The sequence below is a fragment of the Halyomorpha halys genome, unplaced genomic scaffold, assembly GCF_000696795.3.
Source record: "Halyomorpha halys isolate HHAL.00 unplaced genomic scaffold, Hhal_1.1 Scaffold708.1, whole genome shotgun sequence".
Classification (NCBI taxonomy): Eukaryota; Metazoa; Arthropoda; class Insecta; order Hemiptera; family Pentatomidae; genus Halyomorpha; species Halyomorpha halys.
Genome location: NW_027113783.1, coordinates 698,653 through 713,525, shown reverse-complemented (window position 1 = coordinate 713,525; position 14,873 = coordinate 698,653). Strand labels below are relative to the sequence as shown.

Sequence of the window (14,873 nt, the reverse complement as noted above, 5' to 3'; positions counted from 1 at the left end):
TATTTTCTAATAATAATATATTTCCTAATTTGTTAGTATATTATTCCTTTTGATTTTTATGTTTCTCTGAATGATGGTTGCTGTCTCTTTTTGTTGTATAGCCCTGATGAAGACCTGAAAATCAGGTCGAAACTTCGGTATGAATAATAATTTTTTGTTTATTTGTGTTGTTTTATTTCTGCTGACTGCATCCCCCTCCCCCTGACCATCTTCTCCAGTTCTCAATATAATTACTTTAGAGTTACAAATAATTTCTAGTAACACGTATCATAACAAGATTATTTGATAATTTGATTCAGCAGAAAGTAAATCTCACTAAGCATAACTTCAATATTGATATATTCAAGTAAAAAAAACTTCTTACAGAGTTTTTCTAAAAGTAATCTACTCTTTCAGATTTTTTTTTTGGTGTAGAATTTTAGTGTAAAAAAAACCATTACACCAGAAGCGGATATACCAACTTTTGATAGAAAACTCTTTAATTATGCACTAAAGATAGAACGAACACTAAAATTAAAGCTTATTTAGTTCTCTATAAAATGGTATAATCAAATTTATTCCTATCTGTTATAGAATCCGAGATATGAGCTCGTTAATTTTAAAATTACCGGAACATTTGGAACCTTATGTTTTTCTCCAAAGTGCTCTTCCCCTGAAAGTGTTTTGCCTCCCATTTAAGAGGAAATACGTCATGAGGGAAGTTTTAGAGAATCAAATTAACTCTAAGAATACTTGTACTTCACCTGTTTTTTTAAGTAATTTATTTATTGTTACTTACAACTCTATAAAATTATATACAACTAATAAATTTGCTATTCGATATAAAATAACATGATACAAACATGTAGAGAATCTACCCATTGATAGAATTCCAATTACGTTACCATAGATGAAGATATCGGGCCCATTCAATTCAGATGCCTAGAGGGATAATCAGGTATTGAAGGAGAAGCCAGGTTAGAAACAAGTGGGTTTGGGTGGTTAAGAAGTTTATCATGGAAGGATGGGTATCTAGTTATGGCCAAATCGGCAACATATTGGACATTGAGGTCCTGTTGGTTGTCTTGATTTGTAACAAAATAAGGAGCTCCAGGATTTTCGAAGGATTTCGGAGTGTAAGGATTGGATATGAGTGGAATTCGATGGTTTAGTGGAGCCCCAAAGCTCAACTCCGTAAGTCCAGATTGACCTTATAATAGTTCTTTTGTAATGGATTGGAAGTTTAGACCGTTTGTGTAGTAAATGTAATAGTCGAAATTGACAAGCATTTTTCTATCTTTTCAATCTTGTGTGAGGATTCCATATCAGTCGTTTGCTCAGATGAGTTTACTAATTTAAATTCTTAATTTCGGGATTGATATACCCCACAGTTTTATTTTCTCTTTCAAGGGCTTTAACTCTTTCTATGAAATTAATTACTTATGTAAACATAAAACATATGTAATATTTATTTACCATATAAATAATATTTAGTTTAAATATGCATGTATCTGTATTTTCTGTGTGAGGTGCCGTTTCGAAATATGTGCCATAAAATCAAAATAGGGAAATTTGAGCTTCCCCTTCCGATAACTGAAATACATGAGAAATTATTAGGCATTTTTTAAAAGGCCTTTAAAAACACAGCAAAATATTGACTGGACTAAACATGTTTATATATTTTTGTTTAGAAAGATCAAATCGCCAAAAAAATTTGTAGGACGAGATATTTCCAGAATCAGCCCTATCAGTACATGTAAAATTTGCGTGTTCCTTACGAGGTAATTAATGTAAATTTTTCTCAAATTTGAAAATTGTACACGTCAGTCACCCACTCTGAGAAAAAGCTAGAAAATGATTTTTTTACTAACCAATTAGATCTTCTATTATTATAATATTCTATTATAATATTATTGAGCCAAACTTTCAGCTGCTTTTGAGCTAACATAAAAATTGCTAGAGCAATCGGACTGTGACAGTATCAATCGTGACTTTGTAGTACAGACATATTTAAAATTAATTAAATCGTTTACAAAAATAAGACAATAACCGATAAGTGTTACAAATAAATCCTCAAAAAGTATCTCATTTTTCCACAACTAGTATTCTTGAAAATTGTTAATTAAGGTATTCCTGCAAAGAAAATAACATTGTTTATATTTTATATTCTCTATACTGTTTCTTATTGATGGACTACACAACACCAATCACAAAGTCAGCTTTAATGATGTGGGATGTAGAAGAATTTATAAGATGCAAATGTGATAATACCTTTCTTTGAAATACCAACGGTCTTGCTTCCCCGTTCACGTATAATAATTTCATAAATTCTTTCATACCAGGCGTTGGTGTTTAATTCTCCCCGTTCAGGTTAACGATATATACCGCCTGAATGGTTTATGATAACACTTAAATACCACAGTCGTACTGAGGTTTCCAAATTACACCTATATAACACCCTCAACATCTTCCGAGGCGCCAGGAAGACAGCAAAGTCCTTCCTAATTATACGCAGGTATAATTGGATGTTAATAAGAAGGGAACCCAAGGACTGGATGCCCACGCTGCCACTCCTGTGTCCTCTATGTCCATCTGTCATCGAATGTTTGTCCGGTAGGCGAAGTCTCTCGTGCTCGGGGAGTAGCTGGAATCATCCAGCTGGATCATTATGTATTTGGTAACATTTTTTTTTTTCTCAAATTTTACTCATTTTATTTAGTTCTTCAGGGGATTAATAAGTTATTTACATCTTAGTCGCAGCCTTTCGTTTTAACAAAAAAAAAACCTTAATTGTTATGTTAACTGACTCACTACCAGTGATGCGGAGAGAGGGATGCGCTGGGATCTTTTGAGCTCTGCTCTACCCCTCACACGTGGAGGATAGAGTAGGCTCAGGGATCCTCAGGTCGATTGTGTAAATATTATATATTAGAGTGTAAATGTGACTAGAGACTCTATTATTTTATCATTATGTTATTTTATTTATTTAGTTTTCATACAGATATTTTGATTATGTTCATTTTGTTTATTCTTTTGTTTGTATATATTTTAAGAGAGTTTTTTTTTATTTATTTTTTTTATTATTTTTTTTTTTTTTATTCATTTATTTATTTTATCTTATTTTAGTATGTATGAGATCATTCATCACTATTACCTATTGCCCACAACTGTGTGGCAGATTGTAATATCTATCAATAAATAAAAAGTATTATTTAAAAAAAAAATTGTTATGTGAAAATAAAAGCCGTATAATGATATGTTACTATTAGCCATTCATGAAGGTATCCGTTAAATGTTAATTGATATTTTGACGTGGATTAAATTCCCAATTTAAGACGGATGTGTTAAATTCCAACCTATAGAGACGAATTTCAATTATTTTAATTTAAACTTATCGTTCTTTAAACATTCAGTCAAAATTCTATATTTCGACATCTATAAAAATGGACAGAGAACTGTCTTTAATTTTACACATGATCAAGGCATGCACCCAAGCAAACTTTTTTGTCTATTTTATAAAAAACAATTTGCACCCCCCTCATTTCTTGAGTGGGTGAGTATTGTATAATTATATGCTTGATAAAATGCCGGTTAGTGCGGGGGACTCGAACTCGGAACCTTTGGGTTGGCAGATGGGCGCGTTAACACCCCTCTAACTTAACTTCTATTAAATAACTTATTCGTAAAATGAGTACTTGTATGATTGTGTTTAATTTATACTAATTAGTACAGTCCTAATATTTTATTTTTTTTTTACAAAAATCAATTAAGATTTAAAATCTATTCTACTTTCCAATATACATTACTGAAAAGTTATAGGAGAATGAAAACACTTAGGAAGGATATGAAACTTTCGATTGACACAGATAAATATTCTATCCACATACTTGACCTCCTCTCGTTGCGTTTTCCCATTCTTCTATTGAATACAAGATCTCTGCGTATAAATACAGTTAAATTTTTATATATCTTCTTAAAGAACTGTTCCTTAAGCATTAACTACTTTTATTAGTTTAATTTTTTAGTCAACATAAATGTTTGTTATAAGATTAGTATAATTTCGTTACTAAACCTTCACCTAGATAATTATAAGGAAGTATGAATAATTTTAAAAAATGTAATGATGTTATGTAGGCCACCTTAAATGAGCAAATGAAATTATCAGAAGAAGAAAGTACTAAGGTGTTACAAAAAAAATTAAGTCTACAATTTATATATTGGTCGGGGATTTTTCAAGGCTGTAAGGTTTTGGTGTTCCCTCCTAGTAAGGCTACTTGCTTGAAATAGCTGACGGAAAAAAATGATATAAAAAATTATAATTTTAGAAGTTAAAATAAAGATTAAAAGTTTCCACTGCTGTAGAATCACTTATGTTTGAATTTTTTTTTTAATTTATTATTATTTATTATTTATCCTTTATAATCACGTTAATATCAATTGAGTTTTCATCACGATGACTGAACAACACGTTGTTTCCGGGACCGATTCACTAACACAGTAATCAGCACTTAGCTAAATTTCTTTAATATAACGAAACGTAGATGGGAGATTAATTAAGCTTGACCCTAAATACTAAAAATTTGATGGATTACATGGAGGTTATATACATAAATCTGATAGTCTTATCGGTTATTGAACTGGTATTGAACCTCTGGCTTCCCCACTGTAATCATTTATTCGTTATTATTGCCTTAAATTTTATTTAAATATCTCCTTAAAATGTTCATGAACTACTCTCTACAACTAAAAACTAAATTTGATTCGAACTTTTCAAAACACGAAAGACATTCCCCAAATTCTCTTGGGAACCGAAATTTATGTATAGGACTAATTTAAAACATCGAACATAAACCTAATAATTCGAAATAAAGGAGAAGTTATTTTTTTTTATATTATAAATCTTTTTGTGAATATAATTTTTAAAATTACAATTTTCGGCGTCATATTAATGGGATCTTAATTGAATGCAATAATATCTAAGAATATCGTAAGTAATAAAAAATTGTATTAACTGTCATTCTGTTGTATTAAAAAATATTTATGAATAAAAAATTCATATAGTAGAATTTATTTAAAATTTGAAGACGTCCTATCTTCTCAGCTAGGATGAAGGTGGCTGCCCCGTTGGATTATAAATAGAAGATAGATCGATACCAGATGTGGCATGTGTTTGTATTGTGTATTGTTGGGATGAGTACGTAGATGTTAGACAAGCTTACTAAAACTGGTCTGTGTAAACGACACAGTGATAAATATTTCACATCTGTTTCCCTTTCAAACTAAAATTAAATAATAAAAACCACAGACACTATAAATATTTATTGGAGAATACGAAATGTAAAACATAACCTTTCTTCACCAATTGCTGAGTTTTTAAATTCAGATAAAATTAAAAATCAACTAATTAAAGTTTAAACACACATTTGACGGTTCATATTTAATTTAAATTCGATATTTATGAGAATAGTCATTTCAAAATCAAAGTTTTTTCAATATGTTTTATTTCCTATTTCCTTGAAATCATTCAGCTCAACACATCACTAATGGTTCAAATAAAATGTAGCGGTTCGCTAAAGTGGTATTATAGTTACTTCATTTTTATAGATGTTCATGAAGGAAATATTTTTTATCAAGCTATACAAATTTTGAAACTGTTGAGTTTTCGGATCGACTTCGTCTCAGTTATTGCAATAGATCGGTTGACTGTCGGAACTGTAATTTCTTCCAATTTCGGATCAGGTTCAACCTAGCTGAATTCTAATGCTATTTATTAGTCCACACTATAACTGTTATTATAATATAAGATGTTATTATCATGACTTATATTATAATATTATAATACACTATGTTAAATCCTCACATAAGTAAATGCGAATAGATAAATATTTATTATAATCGATACGATTAAACCTGGATAGGACACTAATAACCATTTATCTTTAGTATATCCATTATCTTAATCTTTTAATTGGCACTGAAAAAAACTGCTCCTGATAAATGGCCTCTAATTGGCTCAAATAAATTATCGGAAAGAGTGAGTATAAAGGAAAGACATTTTTAAATAAATAAGATGTCAGACAGTGAGGATTTACCAAATCGGTGGCCGGGTTTGGTAACCTCTTTGTCGTATGTTGTGTAAGTGCGTGCGCCCACGCGCAGCCTCCCACAGCCTCAGAAATATCACAGAGGAAGTACACACTGAGGCGCCCATCTTGCCATTGCATATTCAACATGAATTTTTATTTATTGTAAGATTCTATTCAAGAAAAACAATACACAGAAGGTCCTATTATTCAGTTCAAGGTACCCATTAGAAATAATTTTAATTTCTATGTATCAAAATTTATTAGATTTTGTTTATTTAGGTCACACCAAATATTAGATTTAGCTATTATGAATCTACATCTTTTTACATAATCAAATACCTACCAATAATTACATATAGATAGTTATTTACATTATAGCCTGTACAGAGTCTAAAGTCCGTCCCTCAGTGAGGACGTCTAACAAGGTAACAGTGCCTTGCAACTTCCCAAGTCTCGGTGGAGGTGCGATCGCTCTGAACAACGGGTTAGAACAGGCCTTCAGCCCAAAGAACTTTATGTGCCTTCGGCCTTTGAACTCTGGCACAGAAGAGGCCTGGAGATCTCCGGGAATGACACTGTTGCTGACACTCTGAAGCGTGGTACCTCTGACTTTCCGCAGCACCGGTGCACCAGCGCTTTGAGGAACCTCGCAGATGGTAGGGACCGGAGTTGTGCAGTACTTGCCAACTGGAATCACCAATGATCTTTCGCTAAGATAGCGTCCAAACAGTCGGCATAGATGGTCCGGAAACTTGAACTCCTCCAGTTGGCAGAAGATGAACGTCGTTACTCTGTTCTTCTTCATCAGTTATATGGTGTATGCTTGAAGCTTCACCAGATAATCTTCACAGGTGACACCTCGCTAAAACCTGTCTTTTCCGGGGGTAATACGGCTTCTTCCATGCAGTGCTTCATGAGATAGTGGTGTGTGAACGCTCAAAGACCTTGCTCATGTACTAGAGGAGACTGATCGGGCGATAGTGCTCAGCCGAGTCATCTTTCTTCCCTGCCTTGAGTAGTGGCTCTACGATTGCTTGTTTAGCAGCTTCAATAATAAACACCGGATTCCGTTCCGATGTCTTGTTCCCTTTAGCCCGACGTAATATCGACACGAGCTGGCCAAAGATGGAGAAGTTAGGCTTCTCATAGGGACTCAATAACCTTCCACAACAGTATGTCCATTTTAGATATTTTTCGTACCCTTCCTAAAACACAATAACATTAATTATATATAGAAATAGAACATGTACACCAGTTCAGATCATAAAAAAAATAAGGCAATCCTTCCAGGCTGAACTCGCCCTCCTCCTTGCCGCAACACGGAACATTTTGAAATCGGTCCAGAAGTTTTGTAGTCTACTGAGAACAAACATTCTCTCTAGATTTATAGATTTAATTAGGAGCTCTAACAATCAATTAGAATTTCTTTATTTCTTTCATGTCCAATTTTAACGAACTTAACAAAAAAATGGAATCCAAAACGGGAAAATTTAATTTCGGATACATTATCAAACAACTGGATCGAAACGACAGGCTATATTATTATATTTTTGACAAACATAGTCATTCAAAAAACGTTTTATAAAAACTAATACATAATTCTTCATTACTGTATAAAATCAATTAGCTGCCAAATAATTTAATGTATCAAATGTAATAAATAAATATGCCCTATTAACATATTATTTATTACTACTAAACTTAACAACCGCAAAATAAATACTAAGCCACTAATCATTAAATATATATACTAACCACTAAATAAATAATACTAACTTCTTATTAATATTACTGATTTCAATTCATTTGAATACAAATCATTATAGATAAAATTCATTGATATTCATAAAAATGGAATTAATTAATTGTTAATTAATTATACAAGTAGTGTATCGATTACAGTTTGATCGATTGAATGAGAATTATATTCGTTCATTGATATAAAAAGTCCTTGACTATCCTGTCACCATTCACTTTGCTCTGCAGCTGTCAATCCCCCAGCTGATATCATTTATAAACTTACTGACGCTGCACTAAGCTGTCCCAGAAACATTTTTCATTTCCGCTTTAGGTACATAATATGCCTACTAAGAAATCTGTAGATACAAAATGAATTGAATAAAAAAATTAGTTAATCGACTTTGTACTATACTGTTGCAAACAGTATAGTACTTAATTATTACCACTGAATTTACCAATACCTAAATAATAAAAATCATAGTGTTTATTCTTAATTAAAACAAATTTGATCCTTTTTTTCTCTCAACTTTATTCTTTACAACTTTTCCAACGTTTCGTTGTTTTATATTCATTACTATTATTACATAAAAAGTTGTAAAGAATAAAGTTGAGAGAAAAAAAGGATCAAATTTGTTTTAAATTAAGAATAAACTAGAGTGGTTTAGTAATCTACTCAAACAAGAATATATAAAGTAATTAATCATAGTGTTTATTTGAAGAATATATTTTAAATTAAGTGAAAATCCATTTTTTTTTTCTTGGTAAGTTCTTTAGAATTGTTTATACAAATAATAAATAAATTAAATTGATTCAAGTATTTTTCTTTTGTATAAAATAAAGAAAAATACTTGAATCAATTTATATATCAGAAAACATCAATTACACAGTTAATTTTAAAACAGATACTAAGAATTTAAACCAACATTATGCAGAAATTTTAAGCAAAATAAATTTATAAAAATAATAGAGGATATTGTTACTGGATACAATTTAAATTAATAAAAGAAAATTGAGAATTGGAATAAATACCAGATTGAAACAAAAATGCAATTTTAAATTTAATATATTAATTTTAATACAAGGCAGACCTGATGTGGGTGGTAGGTTATAAAAGGTTTGTTATATGGTGTGGGTTTTTATAGTGTGGACAATATTATAGAATAGATAAGTGAATGGTTTTTTAAAATTTTAAATAGAAAGGTAACTAGACTTAAGCTTGGTAAGCTTATTAATAATAAGTATGACTTTTAATAATGGACTGTTTTGGAATAGGTTTTTGACTTAAATAAAGATATTGACCTGGGCAAAATAGCCTGCAAGGAGAAAACAATTAATGTGAGAGGAAATTTATGTTGAAGGTATGTTATATTATATAATAAGTGATAATGTTATTGTAATTGTTTAAAAGTGAAGTTGTAATATAAGCTGTTAAATGTTTAGATGTCCCTGAGGATGGCTGGAAGGGCCGAAACGTAGGACAAATAAATAAATATATAGTGTTGAGACTATTTTGGATAATAAATTAATTAATTGTTAAATAGTTTCTTTAGTTTTCTTTCTGTTCTGTTATTATCTATTAGGCACTCAACCTACGTTTGAAATTTCTGTTTAACCAATTTAAAGGTTTCACTTATTTCTATCTCTTACTCGAAAATGCTTATTTTTTTTTTCTTAGTGTACAACTTTCAACATCAAAATGAGAGAGTTTATAGAATTTCCTAATGATTTCGTAAAATTTAAATGAATCAAGTTGTCTAGCTTTCGACTACTGTTGAATACTATAAAAAAATATTATAAATATTAATTACCTAGTTAATTATTTATACAATCACGCCTACATTGTTGGCCCGACGAGGGTTGGGAACTACTAGTCTACGTTTCACCTTGTTCTATCACTCACGTGGTCTGTATTCGGTCCGACCGCTGCGTCTGGATTGAGGAATACCTTCTAAAGGTCAGCAATGGGTGGGTATGGTACAAGAGAAAGGTCTAGAGGCTGTTTGGCGTTCGTTTGATCAATATTTTTACGGAATCCGTTGCAAAACAATCGTTTTTGGCAATGAAATATAAATATCTCCCTTATATAATTATTTATATTAATGCTAATTTAATTATTTAATATAAAGTCAAATTTAGGTAGAAATTATTTTTTAAAATATCACTAATATTTGACATTATCTGATCATCCACATTTACTCCACACCACAGATAGCTAAAGTCTGAGGTGGTAATATTGCTCAATATACCACACGTGTAATACTATTATTGCTAATTGCCACTCTTTCAATAATATAAAATTAGCTTCAATAAAAATTTTAAAAATGGGATTTACCCAGTTTATTATTCATAATATCATTGCTACATCTAAACATCATACGATTAAAGAATAATAAGGCTTTAAAAAGAACAAACAACTAGCTGGTTCGGATATAAACATTTATTTGGTCAATTTAAACATTGGAAAACTAAAACTAAAATAAACAAAAGATGACTAAAACAATGCATAAGTAAAAGTAAAAAAAAAAACACAATAAAACAAGCTAAATAAATTATGAAGAAGAAAATGAACTAATTTAAAAAAATAAAATAAAACAAATAAATACTGTTCCAAGAAAGGTTGGTCCACTCCGATAGGTCAGAGGAAGAGTGCTGCCGAGATGAGTAGGTCGGAGGTCTATAGCAATTACACCGCTGCAATTTTAAACTGGTCCAAAGTTGGTGGAATGGCTCACAAACAGTCGAAATGTCCTAAAAGCCAAGATGACCTCACTGGCACTTATCAAGGGGAGACAGGGTCTAGTTTTTCAATTTATATTCAAGTCGAAACGCAGATAAGGTCTGGTTTCGTACTGTAATGTCTATTAACGCACTCAAAATGTCCAAACTATTAAATTATAAACGCAGACAGGGCTGCTTAGACGCTATCATGGCCACTAATTAGCCGGAACTCATATTATAGTCGAAACGCAGATAAGATCTCGTTTCGTACTGTAATGTCTGGTAACGCACTCAAAATGTCAATAAATAATATACAAATGATCGCAGACAGGGCTGCTTTGACACTGCCATGGCCACTGATTAGCCGGAACTCATATTATAGTTGAAACGCAGATATGATCTGGTTTCGGATTGTAATGTCTGTTAAAGCACTCAAAATGTCCAAACTATTAAATTACAAACGCAGACAGGGGTGCTTAGAAACTATCATGGGCACTTATTAGCCGGAACTCATATTATAGTTGAAACGCAGATAGTATCTGGTTTCGGATTGTAATGTCTGTTAAAGCACTCAAAATGTCCAAACTATTAAATTATAAACGCAGACAGGGCTGCTTAGAAACTATCATGGCCACTAATTAGCCGGAACTCATATTATAGTCGCAACGCAGATAAGATCTTGTTTCGGACTGTAATGTCTGTTAACGCACTCAAAATGTCAATAAATAATACCCAAATGAACGCAGACGGGGCTGTTTAAACACTATCATGGCCACTAATTAGCCGGAACTGCATAAAGAAACGAAGATGGTCGGCCCGTTGCTAGTCAAAGTCTTAGCGACGATTACCAACCTTTAGCAACTGTCTCTATTATTCATTATAACACACAAATATAATTACATATTTTTTTTCACAAATACCTAAATCCGATTAAAATAATGTAAATAAAAATAAATGTAACTAAATTAAACACTAATACAACTCAAATACTGTTATATATATACAAGGTAATTATATATTTTGGCGGTAACAATAATGAATTAATAATATTAACTGTAAGGCAGTAGTTACCAACCGGTGATCCTTAAGAGATTTGCGAAGGGCCCTGGGTATGGCAACACATATTTTCTTTATATATATCTTTCCTTATATTTGGGTGTTATCTGTTGTAAACGTCCTTTTAAAATAAGTTTAAACAGGTAAATTATAAATGTAAGTCAAAGTGCACTTTTAACCAATCTAATTTTTAAATATGGTCCGATATTTAGGGGGGGTCATCCCCTTTGTCCTGTCGTGGGGGACCGCATATTGTTTAATTTCTCACTTAGTGATGACCACCAACTTCAATGGGTTGGGAATCATTGGTGTAAGGGAAGGTATAAAACCATAAACCATTAAACAATAAATTATAAAATTAAATATATTGAGAGATTTATGAAATTTGGAATAATATGTTATATAACTAATTTTAGGAAAATTGGAATAGAATATAATCACAATTCGGAATAATATACATATTAATTACATAATATTAATATACAATAATATATAAAATTACAGTTTCTTGTCTTTCCAACCAATGGGAGTGGCATTTTGGTCACTTTTCCAAGTTAAAGTCCTTCCCAGGGGATGGATCATTTTAATAGCGATGAAGGAGTATTATACGTAACAAATTGTGGAATATTAACAGACAGTAGAATCAATGTATTAAATCCAAGAAAAAAATAGATTTTAGCTTATTATCAGCAATAACTACTATATCTCAAAGAATATATACGTGTAGTCTGTCAGCACGCATGTCATAAATTTATTCAATGATGAAGATGTCAGGCCGTGATAGATGATTGTATATTATTCACCGTCAATCATATCTTTAGTATAAAAATAGGATAATAATCATCAAACACACAAGCGATAGAATTCTCGATTATTATTATTTATATGTGATCCATAGTAGTTTTCACTACTTTTAAAAACAATTTTGACACCCTTCATTATAAATCGTAACATGAATCCATAAAATTAATTTAAAAAAAAAAAGTTATTATCCAATAATAAATATCAATAAATTTGAAAAAAAAAAAATTCTGTAAATTTACTCTTTTTTCTTTTTCATTCTCAAGAAAATTCTTCTCTCTCAGAATCATAGTATTTGAAGCATGTGTATTATAATACATTCTATTTTGATTATAAATAAATCTAATAGATAATTGGATGATAGAGATTACTTTTTCCAACTACCTCGGGTACTAATACCTCCTTGATTAATTTTAGAAATTATTTATTTATTTGGGAATATTTTCGTACCTTGTTTTTGGAATGAAGGGTTTGTAATTAGTTGGTGAGATGAATAATTTATTTTGTCTATTATTCCATTACTCCTGGAAGCTTGGCGGTTTAATTCATCGTGTCGTGCAGACGTTTTTTTATCTTGTCAATGATTTTCTTATTTTGCAACGATGCATATCTGTTTACCGTTGTGTCTATGTAACGGCCGGGTCTACCCCAAAATCAGAAGAATATAAAATATTAAAGTTTTTAATTGAAATGAGAGAATTAGGACAAATAATAAATGCTCAAACTGTATCTTTTAAGCCCTACTGGTTTCCTTTTTTTTTCCTTATAGTCATTAATATAATGATTTCTAAATTTTTAAAATCTATTCCAGATCTGAAAATATATTCTCTCACTTACTTCTACAACTCATAATTTTTTACTCAAAATGAATAACTACAATAAAGTTTTTATATGTTAAATAAAAAAAATATTAAAATATCTTTTAAACACTTAAAAAAAAAACCATTACTATTTATAATATATGAATACTTTTTTGGATGATCCAAAACTTTTATTCTCTAACATAGATCTATTTATGTCTATGTAATTATATAGTGTTACTTAACTAGCTTGTCAACGTTTCATCAGATAAGGCACAATCCAGACTGAAAAACATAAATTACACCAAAGTCACATCTCGCATCAATTAATAATAATTCAAGTAGATAGATATTCTCAAGTATATATTTCCAATATGGATCAAATACTGTTAATAACTATATGATAAGTTAATAACATATTGTTATAATGTGTTTACAAGATAAACTTAAACTGTTCCTGAACGCAGAAGATCGCCTCTTGAAGACAAGCGGCAAGTCATTGGCCCCGACCTTGCAAGGCCATTTCGACTGACGATTCAATGGGTTTGCTTCTTTCCTTTCCTAACGGTCCTCTTTAGTTCTCCTAAGGCCTTACCTAAGAAAAGAACTGTAATTATCAGTTATATAGCAAAGAATGTTTATGACACCAATCACCACAAAAAATAATACCGACGAGACATTTCTAACAGGGAAGAGGTATAGGGTGTTTTTTTAAGCCCGATAGAACTTGAAATTGTAAAAAATAACACAAAAAATTAAATTGTAATCAAAATTTTTTTTATTCGAAAGATCAATACGTGACATTAACATTTGAAAATGATTTCGGGCATATGGGCACCGCGGCTGTTCTTGACGAAGCGCATTCTGGACGTCCAATTTTGGGCCACTTTTTCGAGCACTGCTGGCCGTATGTCACGAATAACACGAACAATGCTGGCCTCCAAGGCGTCAATTGTTGCTGGTTTATCAGCATAAACCAGTGACTTCACGTAGCCCCACAGGAAATAATCGAGAGGTGTCAAATCGCACGACCATATGCGGCAATTTTGCTTATTAACAAACCCGTTAAGCCAAAAATGCGCCTCATCGCTGAACACAATTTTACAGAATGCGCTTCGTCAAGAACAGCCGCGGTGCCCATATGCCCGAAATCATTTTCAAATGTTAATGTCACGTATTGATCTTTCGAATAAAAAAAAAATTTTGATTACAATTTAATTTTTTGTGTTTTTTTTACAATTTCAAGTTCTATCGGGCTTAAAAAAACACCCTGTAGTTGTTATCTAAGGTTTTGCTATTTTGTATCTTGAAATTATTGGAGTAAAGGCAAGATCTTTATAAAAGAAAAATTAGCTTTTCTTTTATAGTATACTACTACGTTTATAACTAAGCTGGGTTTCTTATGAAAATATTTGCAATGTTCCTTTTTGGCCAGATAGATCAAGTATGTACTTTATGTAAGATTATGATGGCAGTCCTGAATGTGCAGGTTGTGGTTACAAAATTATACGAGTGTTGTGATTCATGAAGAAGATTTTAAAAGAATATTTCTAATGTTATATATATGCTATATCCTGTCCTAAACAGAAATTCTAAACTAAAACCAGAAACAACTGTTCTTATATTTAAATCCTCAGGCCACTGCTAATGTACGGCTGTAAAGTCTGGTGAGCGGCATCCTTCACGAAAAGGA

At 31.3% G+C, this 14,873-nt stretch overlaps 1 protein-coding gene and 1 long non-coding RNA gene across 3 annotated transcripts in view; both read left to right on the top strand.

The window, feature by feature from the left end:
- Nucleotides 1–14,873, top strand: part of sprt (PDZ domain-containing protein sprite) — a 149,926-nt gene that overhangs the window by 42,845 nt on the left and 92,208 nt on the right. The gene's annotated exons all lie outside the window — the stretch shown is intronic.
- Nucleotides 8,654–9,321, top strand: LOC136796704 (uncharacterized). The gene is made up of 3 exons (XR_010844450.1): nt 8,654–9,005; nt 9,078–9,163; nt 9,246–9,321. It is a non-coding gene; the product is annotated as an uncharacterized lncRNA (long non-coding RNA).